This window comes from Puma concolor, chromosome B4, assembly GCF_028749965.1.
Source record: "Puma concolor isolate L17-30 chromosome B4, mPumCon1.1.hap2, whole genome shotgun sequence".
NCBI classification, from domain to species: domain Eukaryota; kingdom Metazoa; phylum Chordata; class Mammalia; order Carnivora; family Felidae; genus Puma; species Puma concolor.
Window position 1 is genome coordinate 111,577,717 of NC_141673.1, and position 14,686 is coordinate 111,592,402.

Sequence of the window (14,686 nt, forward strand, 5' to 3'; positions counted from 1 at the left end):
TGTCTGTCTGTCTCTTTCTCTCTCTCAAAAATAAATAAGCATTAAAAAAATTAAAAAATTAGAGGTATGTATAGACTTTCAATACTAGACTCAAAAGCACAAACTATAAAGGAAAATGATAATAAATTCAAATATATTAAAAATAAAAATGTTCATCAAAAGACAACTTAGGAGGGTAAAAAAGACAAGTAACAAACTGAGAAGACATTTACAACACATATCATTGACAAAATACTATATAAATTAATTAAGTGAACCAATAGGAAAAAGGCAAACAGCCCAATACAACCCAATAGAAAATAGAAAGTGGGCAAAGGCATGAAAAAATACTACACAGAAATAGAAACACAAATGGTCCATAAATAGATGAAAAGGTGTACAATCTCATTTAGCAATCAGGGCAAGGAAAATTAAAACCACCAGTGGGTTCTATTTCACACTCACCAAAAATTTAAAAAGTCTGACAATACTAAGTCTTGGAAAGAATGTAAAAAAATAGAAACTTCCACTTTGGAAAATAATTTCAGTGACTAATGAGGTTAACGTGTGTAGAACCTACAAATAAGAAATTCTTCCCCTAGGTGGTGCCTGGGTGGCTCAATCAGTTAAGTGTCCAACTTCGGCTTAGGCCATGATTTCGGGTTAGTGGGTTCAAGCCCTGCCATGGGCTCTTTGCTGACAGGAGCCCGGAGCCTGCTTATGATTCTGTGTCTTCCTCTCTTTCTGTCCCTCCCTTGCTTGTAATCTGTCTCTGTCTCTCTGTCTCTCTGTCTCTCTGTCTCTCTCTCCCTCTCTCTTGGGAATAAAAAAACATTAAGAAATTTTTTTTAGGAAACTCTACCCCTAATAAATATGTCCCAGAGTATTTCTAGCACATGTACTCCAGGAGACTTATACAAGAAATCCATAGCAGTCTTTCTTTTTTTGATAGGAGTCAAGTTCATAACAGCGTAATACTGGAAACAACCCAAATGGCCACACCTAATACAATGGTTAGTTGGTCATACATATTACACAGCATGAAAATAAACTATGGCAACATTCATAAATACCCTTGAATCTTTTTTTAAAGTTTATTTATTTATTTATTTATTTATTTTGAGAGAGAGACAAAGAGAATATGCGGGAGAGAGAGAATCCCAAGCAGGCTCCACACTGTCAGCGTGGAGCCCCACTTGAGACTCGAAATCACCAACAGTGAGATTATGACCCCAGCTGAAACCAAGAGTTGGACACTTAACTGACTGAGCCATCCAGGTGTCCCTAAACATGCTTGAATCTTAATAACATAGTATTCAATGAAGAAAACATGTCATATACTATACACTATACAATTTCATTTCTATGAAGTATAAAATAGGCAAAACTAAATATATTGCTCTAGGTAGGGATATGTACTTAGAGAGTAAAGTAAAGGGAAAAAAAGGGAAAAATTGTAGTTGACATGAAATCTAAGCAAGAGAAGGAGTGGAAGCCATTAGGAAGGGGCTTGCTTAAAACAGAGTGTTCTGGGGCACCTGGGTGGCTCAGTAGGTTAAGCATCTTGATTTTGGCTCAGGTCATGATCTCATAGTCATGAGATCAAGCCCTGTGTTCTCTGTACTGAGTGTGGAGCCTGCTTGGGATTCTCTCCCTCTCTGGCCCTCCCCCTCTTGTGTGTGCACACTCTCTCTCCCTCTATCTCTTAAATAAATAAACATTAAAAAAGAAAACCAGAATTTTTTAAGAAGTATCCATTTCTTAGGGCACAGGTACATATATGGTTATTATTCTTCTTAAAATGTTACATAAAGGAGAGAGAAGCAGAGATGGAAGACTGAGGGGGGATGGAGAGAGACATTCTTCATATGCTCAGCTGCGTTCTTCTTGTGTGACATCCTGGTCCCTCTATAATAAAATTTCCTTCTTTGTTTTCTAATGTTATGGACTAAATTTTGCACCCCCTCACCAAATTCATATTTTGATGTCCTAAACCCCAGTATCTCCAAATGTGACTGCACCTCTTTCAAGATGTAATTAAGTTAAAACAAGGTAATTAGGGTAGACCCTAGTTCACATTGACTGGTGTTCTATATGAAGAGGAGAATTAGATAAACCCAGTACAGAGAAAAGACCATGTGAAGACACCGGTAGATGCCAGCCATATTTAGGCCAAGGAGAGGGAGTCTCTGGAAAACCCCACTCTGCCCACAACTTGATCTCAGATCTCTAGCTTCTAGAATTGACAGTAAATACCTTTCTGTTGTTTAAGCCACCCAGCCTGTGGTACTTTATTATGGCAACCTTATCAAACTAATACAACTAGTTTGAGTTGTTGTTTTCTGTTATTTGTGGAGTTCTATTCATGCACCTGCTGTGTACTTAAAGTCTCAAGGGTCTGGCATTGCTCCTGCTGTCCCTTGGCCTGGCTGCTCCTTGCTCACCCCCCTCTCCCAGTTCATGGCTCACTTGTACCAGCTCCAGAAAGCCCACCTTGAACTGTGTAGACAGGACTAGGTATCCCTGCCTGGGACTTCAAAGTTACCCTCTCCCTGTTTCTAGGGTTACAAGGAGCACTTTTGATTGGAACACTCTGTTTTTGTTCTTCCTGTTCCCTGGAGAGCTCTTTGAAGGCAGGCAGATTACCATTCATCTGCATCTGGCACCCAGGATGGCTCAACGGGTGCTGGTTGGTCACATGCACTAGAAGAGTGCAGACCATACCTGGAGAAGGGAGTTCTGGGAAACACTAACAAGGATCATCTAAAAGAGTAAACTCCTGTGTTATTCATTTTTTTTGTGCTTATTTAATTTTGCCTTGAAATACTGTATAAACCCTGAGGAGGAGAGAGAGAGGGACATATATATTAAAATTACTTTAAGGCACCTGAGTGGCTCAGTTGGTTAAGCATCCAACTCTTGCTTTTGGCTCAGGTCATGATTTCATGGTTCGTGAGTTTGGGCCCCACATCAGCCTCCAAGCCAACAGCATGGAGCCTTCTTGGGATTCTCTCTCTCTCTCTCTCTCTCTCTCTCTCTCTCTCTCTGCCCCTGTCCCACTCATGTATCCTCTCTCTCTCTCTCAAAATGAATAAAGTCAGAAAAATTACTTAGCGTTTTTTTGGTGGATTTTCCCTTTAAACGAAAAGAACATGTCACTACCAACATCCCTATTTCCATTCCTAAAAGAAGTATAGGATCAAAATCCTACAGCAAGGGGTACCTGGGTGACTCAGTCAGTTAAATGTCCCACTTTGGCTCAGGTTGTGATCTCATAGTTCGTGAGTTCCAGCCCCGCATCTGCTGTCAGCGCAGAGCCTGCTTCAGATCCTCTGTCCCCCACTTCAGATCCCCTGTCCTCCCTCTCTGCCCCTCTCTCTCTCCCATTCTCTCCCTTTCTTTTTTTCTCTCTCTCAAAAATAAATGAACATTTAAAAAAAATCTACAGCTGATATTGCTAATGATTGTATCTATATACAGGTGTCCGATAGATGACATTTTCATCCACAAAAGTTATCAAATGCTGTGTCTGTGCTGGCCACTGGGGACGGTGAATAAGACATTCCCTGTGAGGCCCTCATTCTGGTGAGAAGAGACAATGAACAGGAAAATATCAAGTAGTTATATGTACATGCAATGCAAATACTCTACAGAGGTTATGGGATAGAGAGTAATGGGGTTCCCTTTGGGCAGTCAGGGAAGCCCTGTCTGAGGACCCAGCATTTGAGAAAAATCAAGATTCTGGATGGAGGAAATAGAAAAGCAGAGGCCCAAGGCAGAGCAGAGGAACAGAAGAGAGGCCAGTGCTGTTGGGGTGTGGTGGGTGATAAATGTGGGGCAGTGGTAGGCAGTGTCCAGATCATAAAGGGTCTCATAGGATCCAATGAGGCTTTTATTCTAAGTGTGGTGGAAAGTCATTTAGGTGTTTAAAAAAGGATTGGCACAATGTGATTCGTATTTTTAAAAAGATCATCTGGCTTCTGTGTGGGGGATGGAGGGGGGCAGGGTGGGGAGGGTGAGTGAAAACAGGCAGACTGATAGTAGGTCGTGGGCATGATAATAATCTGTGCATGGTGGCACTCACAGTGAACAGGGTAGAGTCAGGGTAATTACCAGGAGTGGATTCCACAGACTCTAAGTGTGATGGGAAGCGAGGGATCAGGGTGATTTCAGGGTTTACGGCTTGAGCAACCGAGCAGATAGTGATGCCACTGTTGTGCTGAAATCCAGAAGCCTGGTTAAGGAACAGATTTGGGATGAGGTTGGGGTGGGGCATCCAGGGTTTAGATTTCAGGTGCCTTTTCTTCATCTAGGAGGCAATGTCTTGTAAACAGGAATAGGAGTCTGAGAATCCGAGGAAATGTCAGGACCAGATAACTATCCCCTTCCTTCTATCTACCTTTATATCTATCTATCAGAGTCAAAGTCCTGGAGCTGATGGGATTATCTGGGTAGTCAGGGGAGATCGAGAAGATGTTGGGATAGATCTTTATGGTCCTCCAAAACTTAGTGACTCTTCAGTTTTGAGATGTCCAACCGAGGTGGCAGAAAAGGAGCCCCCAGAAAGTTAGGAGAAAGATCAAAGTGTGTGATATCATGGAAGCCAAGATAAATGCTTCAAGAGGAAGAAACGGTATGAAGGAACCTACTGAAGGATCAAGTGGGAAAAAGAAAAAAAAAGAAACCACTGGGCTTGGAAACAAGGAAGTTACATGTATCTTGACAAGAAGAATTCGGGTGAAATTGTGGAGACAGGCATATGATTTGAGAAGGTTTATGGGAAAATGAGAAGGGAGAGTGAAGATGTCAGGACCAAACCAGTCCTTTGCAAAGCCATGCTATAAGGAGAAGCAAAGGAACAGAAGCATTTTCTGGAGGGATCACTTTCTGTAGGCACATGGGGAAAGTGTTTGGGTCTTGTTTTTGCTTTATGTTCAAGATATGAAATTCTGGAACTTGTCTGTATGTCAATGGGAAGGATTTAATAGAAAGGAAAATATGATATGCAGTTTGGGGATCAAAGTTCTTAAGACAAGAGGAGAAAAGAAACATAGAATTTGAGTTATTATCAAGACAATACGAAGATTCAATTTAGTAAATTCAGTTTACTAAAAGTTCGATTTGAAAAAATATCAAAGTTATTCCATAACTCTGGACTATAAAATAAATACTCCTAATAATGATAATGACAATGGTAAGAGAACTATTTTTATTGAGCACTTTCTGTAAATCAGGTACTCGACTGCTATATTTAGTTTATCACTCGGACAACCCCCAGATGAAAAATGTATTGTTTTTTGGGGCGCCTGGGTGGCTCAGTTGGTTGAGCATCTGACTTCAGCTCAGGTCATGATCTCGTGGTTTGTGAGTTCGAGTCCCACGTCGGGCTCTGTGCTGACAGCTCAGACCCTGGAGCCTGCTTCAGATTCTGTATCCCCCCCTCTTTCCTCCCCTCCCATGCTCATGCTCTGTCTCTCTCTGTCTCTCAATAATAAATAAACAAATAAAATGTTAAAAAAATTAAAAAAAAGAAAAATGTATTGTTTTTTATACATTTTTAAAAATGAGGAAGTTGAGGCTCAAAGAGTTGCATTCATTCATGATGAAAGGTGAGAGATCTAAGATCCAGATCCAGACCATTTGATAGCAAAGTGCGCGGTGATGTCCAGACTCAGGTTTGGGAAGCCCCACCTCCCAGTGCCCCTCTGTCCTGTGTGTCCCTGAAACCCCACAGGCCCTAAGTGCCTACCATAGAATGCCCTGGCTTAGCTGTTTATGATGGTTGCCAAGATACTGGGAACCTGTCACACTGTTTTGTTTAGAGGCAACCTGGTTTTTTCCCTTTTGAAGTTATTACATTTTGTCTCCCACAACTAAAATGGTTACCCGTGCTAATGCAAGTGTTGTTTTCACATACCAGCCATTGCCTGAAAACAAAATGTCCTGTAGGAATAAGTTTCTGCTCAGGACAAGTTCTAGCAAGCTATGTTTAGGTTGTTTATATTTTCTGAAGGCTCTTTATTTGGAGTTCACAAGTAAATGTTCAAGTTTGTATCACAATCTGCTTGAGAACAAGAATTGTATTTTTTTTTTCTTACTACTTTACATTTCCTTTATAATTCTCTTGGAGCTTGGTGTGCAGAAAAGATGTTCAGGAGTGGAACTGCTTCTGGGTTGAAGGAAAGTGTTTGTGGAAAGTTAAGACTCTTACTGAGCTTCCTCGTATCTAGGTCATCAAAAGCTCGAGGGAATGAGAATTTTATTAGATTGGACCCCTGATTGAAAAAGCCTTCTTTCCATTTTTAACACCAACCTGGGGGATGATCAATTCCTGAAGGTTGAAAATATGCTATTCTTTGTGCACATATGCCATATAAGAGGCCCTCATTCTCTGAGCATAAAGAGCTACTTAAATGAAATCCATTTCCAATGCGGAACAAAATTTCACATTAAGTAAATTTTTAAATGTTTGGAATTTGTATGGAAAAGTGAAACTAGATGATGTGAACCCCCCTTCCAGTTCTTAATTTGTATTAAGAAGGTTTAGATTTAGGGGTGACTGGGTGGCTCAGTCGGTTAAGTGTCCAACTTCGCCTCAGGTCATGATCTCGCAATTTGTGGGTTTGAGCCCCGTGTCAGGCCCTGTGCTGACAGCTTGGAGCCTGCTTTGGATCCTCTGTCCCCCTCTCTCCCTGCCCCTCCCCTGCTTATGCACTCTCTCTGTGTCTCTTTCAAAGATAAATAAATAAACTTAAAAAAAAAAAAAAAAAGAAGGTTTAGCTTATATCATGTGATAATATGGACCAAGTCTTAGAATAAGCCAAGAATGTATGAATTGTTTATGTGGGTGGGGGTGAACTTTGTTGACACAATTGTATAATACAGAATGCTTTGCTTCGTGGCTGATTTTACAGTCTGATTAGACAAAGAACTGTTTTACAAAAACACACCTCTAGGGTTATCAGCTTTCCTGAGTGCCTTTCTTAATCCTTTGACGTTGAAATCTTTCTTTTCTGAAGCACCTGTCTTGCATCACCTTGCAGATTCCCTCTTCAATCTCAAAAGTCTGACACTGGCTGATCCTCCCTGGCGAACAGCTCTGCCTGAGATGAGAGCTGTTCTCCAGCATCATTTCCATGAAAACCCACCCATTCAAGAGATTGCACCTTCATTCTGCACATGCGCATTGGATATTTGCAACCTCTGACAATCAGTTAATGACTAACACCCTCGATGAGCTGCATGGTGACAGAGACATGAACATGATGCAGGAGATGTGATCATGGTTGTGCGTGGTGCTTCGTGAGTGGTAAAGTTTTTGTTTGCTTGCTTCTCTAAGCTCTGTAATTTTGGAGCTAAGATAAAAACTTTCACCTATCCCTGTTGGATGTAGTGGGTCAGAGGAAGAAAAGGAAAGAGAGGCAAGAATTAGAATGATTTAAAGTATTTGCTCTTGCTTCCTTTCCCACTTCACCCCATTCAGATTTCTTGATATTCCCCATTTCTCCTGAGTAACATCCTTCCTCCTGCTTCAACATCAACCCCAATTATGAGCATTCCCTATCTACCTTGTCTTTCCCCCAACCCAAGCATTGTGGGGGGAAAGAAAGGGAGACTGGCAGGGCCTAGAGGATAAAAGTGTTTTTTTAAGATGCATTTGCACAATCGAACAATGATGATATGGATCTAGGACCTGGGAAAAGGTAGGAGGATTGCACCTTCAGTCGCCATTCCATAAGTTATATTCTCAGTGCACTCCCCGGACCGGGTGTAGTTGTGTGGAGCAGCTCCTCTAATGACAGCCCTTCAGGGAATGTTGTCTTGCTACCTGTGACCTCCATCACCACCACTTACCACCCGCCACTCTACCCACCCACTGCAGCCCAGCCCAGCCCAGGCCCCTAATCACCACCCATTGCCCCGCCCAAGCCTAAACCTAGCTTAGATGACCATTCTCTATCAGAAGCATTGTCTTAAACCACCAAGGAATTTATTTACATTTATAGGCCATAGGCTATCTAGACGATAATAATCTATGAGAATGAGGTGGAGGTATTTGTACTGACATGAAAAAGTTGCAAAACTATATCCACTATATGATAACATTTTGGTTAAAAGTTGTCTTTCCATATATATTCATACATGAATGGGGGCATTACAACTGAAGTCTCAACTGAATCATCCAGGTATGGTATAGACATCAGGTACCAAATGGAGTGTGACACGGGCTGCCTTGAATGAATTTTCAGGGTCAGTGCTGAAAACAGGTGCTGGGATCCTCTTTGTCATTTTGGGAATATAAGCAAGTGGAGATAAAGAAGGCTTTGTGAGGAAATTTATGTGAAGGATTCTGCTACTGAAGGCCAGGAGTGGGGGAAGTGCTACATCCTTCATCTGAAGCCCCAAGGGGACGGACATCCAAAGACACTCAGGTTTGTGTTCTCTGAGTTAGGGGACCCTAAGGATTGGTGCCCAGTTTGTACCTGAGAAAGCTAATGAGGCTGCGGCAGGGCAGAGAAAGTGGAGGCTGTGCTCCCATTGATTCAGGTTCATGGACAGGGAATGTGTGTGATTTTTCTCACAGACCCTCGGGCTAAGAGGGAAAGGGAGCCAGCCTGCAGCCACTTAAGCCATTTAGAGTCCAAAAGGAGTGCCAGGGAGGGCCAGGGCTTCCTGAGTGAAGAGTGGATCTTCAAAGACCTGCGGGGTGAAGTAGGCTCCAGCCAGTTGAAGAAGGAAACATCACCTAGGCCTGAGGGCCCAGCAGGGACCTTCCAAGACATTTCAGAAACACCCTGGAGAGAAGGTGTTGGCTCTAAGCCTTTGCTCAGAGAGCCCTAGTCAGCAGCCAAGGAAGGAGGTACATCTCTTTTGCCTCTCTTCCCAAACCTTTGACTTTGCCAAGCGAGCAAGTAAGGAAGAGGAAACTAGAAAAAGAAAACCAGACCCACCGTCTTCAGGAAGGGAAAAGTCTTTCCGTGGAACAAAGGCTGGATGGATGAATAAAATCTTGCTTGGATGCCTAATTTCCCACGGATCCTATACTTTGTGATTGCATGACAGGCCGGGCCCTAAAAACTGAGTAAGAAAATGAGCCTGCCACCCTCTCAGCCAGTGGTAGAGGAAAATTCACCCCTGAATAAACTTTAAAGGGACAGAGGGAAACAAAAATATGGTGGCTTGTCTTACATTTCTTTGTTGTGCTTTGTGGAAAGAGTAGTTTCATAAACAAGGTGAGCCATCCCAAAAGAGGAGGTGCCCACTCTGGTTATCTCTGGGGGTGGGACCAGGGAACTGCTCACTTCTTCCCTTATCCATTTCCATTGTGTTCAAATTATGTAAGCAAAGCATGGTTACTTTTGTAATCGGAAAAGCCACTACGATAAATGTGCCCATCTAAAATATCAGGGGGAAAATCATCTCCATGACTAAAATATTATTGGTGAGAAAGAGAGCAAGCTGAAAAATGAAATGGCAATCATCATAGCTAACATTTGTAGAATGCATTACATTTCACAAAGCATTTTCATTTTAATGATCTCATTTGATTGTTACTGCAACCCTGGAGTTATGCATTTGAATTATTTACATTGTGCAGATGTAGGAACAGAGTGTCATAATTGTTGGTTACTTAGCTTGGCCAACAACAGTGCTGGTAAAGGAAAGGCTCAAATTCAAATCTTTTAGCGTTAAGTCCCATATTCTTCCCGTTTCACAACACCGAGTGCTGTACTTCAAGTATATTTCGCTGTCAAAAATATTCTCCTGGTCCCCTCCCACTGGACTGCACCTGGTGCCCTAGTGGACACGACATGATACAGCCTGCAGTGACAACAGTCTTTTGAACTATATTCCATTTTCCTCTCTGAACATTGGAATCTCTATGTATTTGACACCTCATCTTTTCCCCCACCTGAATTCAGGCTCATATTCTTGCTGAATTCCACACCCACTAATGATCCCATCTTTCTCCAACATCGCTGTCCCAAACTTCAGCTGGCTTTGATTTTTCCTTCTCATTTTATTCCACACTGGGTCTTTTTACTTCTCTCCTAGAGGAACTCACAGATCCATCCACAAGCCATTTCAATGGATTCGACCCTCCCCACTTGGCAACATGTCATTTTTTAAGTGGCTTCCTGCCAATCGTCCATTTTTAAAATTATCCTTTTCTGGAAGCTTTGTCTGACCACATCTGACCACAGAGGTCTCTAGCCTTTGTGTTCTCATGGTAAGCTGCACATTGTGTTGTAAGGCCTATTCACATCATTCTCCAGTCCTCTCTTTCCCAAGGAAAGGACATCCTTGAGGGCAGAGATTATATCTTACCTTTTTATAATCATTATTTAGCATCATGCTTGGCAAAATACTAATCTCCCAATAAAAGATGAGTGAGTAAATAAACATTTTTTCCTGCAAAAGCCTCAAGATCTACAAGTTCACTTTTGGAGCATGTGATGTCTGGTTGTGCAGAAGTGAGCAAAGGGATGCTAGCTGTCAGGAGAGGGAAGCGGATGGCTCAGGCAGCAGGACCCAGGGCTGTGATCCACTTATGCTGAGAGAGTGCAGAAGAAAAGAGGGAGCGTGAGTGTCATTCCAGGGCTGGTGAGGTACAGACATTGAGGGAAATGAGCTAGCTTAAGTGCTACAGCCTACATAGCCCCACCCATTTTCTGTTCTGGCCAGCTTTAGGCCCAGGGCAAGTTTTCCGAGGGGCCTAGGAAAAAACATGGCCATCCCAGCCTCTAGCTGTGGCAAGTGAGGGGTATGAGCAAGCTACGGGCTCCTGCCAGGGCTTGGGAGGCATCAGGATGTCCCAGCGAGGCACAGGCAGAGTGAGCTGAAGTGGTACAGTGGACACATTGTGGACACACCCAGGAGGCAGTGACCACAATGGTCACACATAGGAGGGCAGCAGAATGAGCCAGAGGCCCATGCAGCTGATGGTGGTGCAGTCCTGGAAGGGAGATACTTTCCATTTGGGCTGGGTGTGCTATCCTAAGTTCTAGCTGTGGGGGAGGGAGGAGCCCCCAAATCACCTCTTGTTACCATTTTGGCCTGATAGTGAGGCTGGGAGGCGATCTCAGAGGATCCCAGTCCTTGCCCCACCAGACACTTTCACTAGCCCACCCTTGTACTTCCAGCCCTTCCAAGATTCCTCACTGGCTACTGAACAAATGTGAAATTTTTGCACGAAAGGCATACCTTTAGTGGATCTCCCCAAATACCTTTGTTCTTTACTACCAGCCACTCACCTCCAAAAATCCTCCACTTCCACAAGGCCCATCTGGTTATCACTGCTTCACAAAAGGGCTTGGGCCATCCTGCTTCCTGCTCTTGCTCAATGAGACCACCCTGCCTGAATTGCCTCAAAGGGAACCACCCTTGGGATGAGGGGAAGAAGGCTCCACACTTCTCTGGGCTGAGTGAGACCCAGGGCAGCAAAGGGAGGTTGTGTACATATGCATGTCTACACACATGCACACACACATGCATGTGCACACAAATGCACATACATGCACAGATACATGCACACACAAATCATAACAGCCTCTTGTGTATCCATGGCAAGGAGGTCCACACTCCACTTCCCACAGCCACCTCTTAGGTTGCATTCAGTATTCATTTTGAAGCTTTTGAGATACTTTGCATCAAATGATTTGTGACATTAGTTTTAACTTGATTTCTATAACATAAAACTGAGGGGGGGCATATAATTTATTTTGAGTTCGTTCTCCAGTATGCTGGGTCCCATATCCTCTAAGGATGACTGTAAATTTAGTCATCAGTTGTATCATTTATTCAACACATGAATTAAATACATTTTCTCCGTGAGTTTCTAGAGGCTAATGGTGAGTAGGATACTCGAATACCTTGGAAGGCCTGGGTGTAACTGTGAGACAGACCTATTAACTAATAGTTTTCAAATGTTAGCATGCATCAGAATCATTAGGAGGGCTTTAAAAAATACAGATGGCTGGGTGCTATGCCCAGAGTTTCTGATTCAGTGGGTCTGAGGTGGCACCTAGAAGTCTGCATTTCAAGCAAGTTCCTGGGCAGTGCTGATGCTGCTGTCCAGGGAACCACACTTTGAGAACCACTGCTGTAAACTAACACTCATTCTAAGAGTATAGTTTGAGGTACTGAAATATAAGCTGAGTAAGGGGAGGGATTTGTATTCTGTTTGCTCATGGCGATATTCCCACAGCTTAGAGTAGCACCTGGCACCTAGTAGACACTCAATAGACACTAGCTGAATGAATGATAGAATTAAATGCAAATCTAACGGGAGCCCAGAAGTGGGAGAAGTGTCCTTCCAAGGGATTTTGATGACAGCTTCAAGAAGAAGGCAATGTTGGAGAATTAACTGGAATTTTCAGTCAGACATGAGTATTCTAAGTAGAGGAAACAGCAAGCGGCCAGCATGGAGGTGCAAGAACAGCATGGAGTGTCTGCCATGCAAATGTCTCCACTCCTCCTCCGTTGTTGAAGGCCCTAGTCAGTTCAGTTCTGACTGCTTCAGTGCATGCTGACTCTTCTTTCATTTTTTATGACAACGAAGTCAGTACTTTCTAAACTTAATTGATGATAAGAATTGACCAGGATGCTGATTCAAAATACAGATTTCAGGGCCCCACCCTATGCCAACTGAATCAGAATCTCAGGGGGAAAGCCATGGGAATCTGCATATTAATTAATGGCCTACATGATTCTCAGCATCAGGCTACACAGCATTAAGAGGAACCTTATAATTTCCAGGTATTTCAAAATACAATTCAAAGACTTTATTGAATAGCTGTGTTAGTTTTCCATTGTTACGTGACAAATTGCCACACACGTAGTGGGCTTAACGCAAACACACTTGCTATTTCACAGTTTCTGTGTGGGTAGGAGTCCAGGCACAGCTTCACTAGGCCCTTTGCTCAGGTCCTCATAGGCTGTTATCAAGGTGTAAGCAGGGCCGCGTTCTCATCAGGAGGTTCAAGTAGGGAAGAAATTGTTTCCAAACTCATGGAATTGTTGGCAGAATTTATTTCCTGGAGTTTATATGACGAGGGCCTCAGCTTCTCACTTGCTGTGCTCTGGAGGCACCCACAGTTTCCTGCCACATGGCCCTCTCCATAGGCAGCTCAACATGGCAGTTTGGTTTTTCAAGGCCATCAGGAATCTCTCTAGTCTCCTAGGGGAGTGGCATCCCATCCCGTTTGCAAGCCACAGATCGTGTCCATACACAAGGGGGATTATGTAAGGGTATACTTTCCTGGGACTTGCTTTAGCGTATATCTGCCACAAAAGATAAGGAAATGGAAGCTCCAAGAGATTTGCTTGTCCAAGGTCTCAGAAGAATGAGAGGCAAATGTGGAAAGAGAAGTCTCATTTCTTGCTTCCAGCCAAAGTCTGTTTCTACTATACTGCCTCTTCTCTTCTAATCACTGTGCATTGCTTTAAACCACAGTCAGCAAACTTTTCCTGTAAATAGACAGATAGTAAGTATTTTACACTTTGTGGTCCATCTGGTCTCTGTTGCAACTGCCACCTCTGTTATTGTAGCACAAAAGCAGCCATAGATAATATGTAATGAATGAGCATGCCTGGGTCCCAATACATTTTTATTCATGAACACTAAAATTTAAATTTGTGATTTTCACATGTTACAGAATATTATTCTTGTTTTAATTTTTTTTTCTCATTTAAAAATGTAAAAACCATTCTCAGGGCACAGGCCATACACAAACAGGTGATGGGTCAGATTTGGCCTGGGAGCTAGACGGACAGCTGCGCCTTCATAAGTACATGCCCTTCTCTACCATGGAGAGGGTAGGCCCACCCACCATGGATGTATCTGCCCAGCACAGTGCCAGGCACACAGTTGGCATTTACCATTTAAAAAAATAATAATAAGGAACCATGATGACATTGACCTCACAAGGTTGTGTTCTGAAGTGAAGATAGGGCCAAAGATCCACTAGGTAAAAAATATTTTTCCCCAAGTGACAAATGTGTAGCTGGTCATTAGTGGTTCAGATTTATACAAGAAATCTGTACTGAGCGCCTGTGCTGGACTAAGCACTATTGTCCACACCAGGGACATGGTGGCAAAGAAAATAGAAGAGGTTTCTACTCTCAGGGAGCTTACATTCTTTTGGAAGAGATGGGCAACTAATTAACACACAAGTATATAATATGTCAGATGTTGATAAGTGCTGTGGAAAAAAATGAAGTGAGGGGTACAGAGAGGGTCAGGGAAAAGGTACTGCTGTTGCCCTATGTTAGGTGGTCAGGAAATGCAACAGTGACATTGGACAGAGGCCTGAGGGAAGTGAGGGAGGAAGCCAAGCAGATATGGGGATGAAGAGAATTGTAAGCTGAAGGAAGAGCAAGTGCAAAGGCCCTGAGGCAGGAGACTACTCGCCTGTTTAAGTATCAGCAGTGAGACCAGGGCCCCTGGGGTGGAGTGAACAGGGAAAATAGTAGAAAAGATCTGGAGATGGAGGGTGGGCCATGTAGACCTTTATAAACTATCGTAAGCACTTTGGTTTTGTTTCTGAAAAAGACAGAGAGCACTTTGGGACTTGGAGGGGAAAATGACATGGTCTGGCTCAAAAGAGCACCCACTTGAGAGAAGGACTGGATGAGGGCAGGGAGTCTGTTGTTTCGTCTGGAAAAAGTGTTTTGCTTCCATGACCTGTGGGTCCGAGGTGGGGGC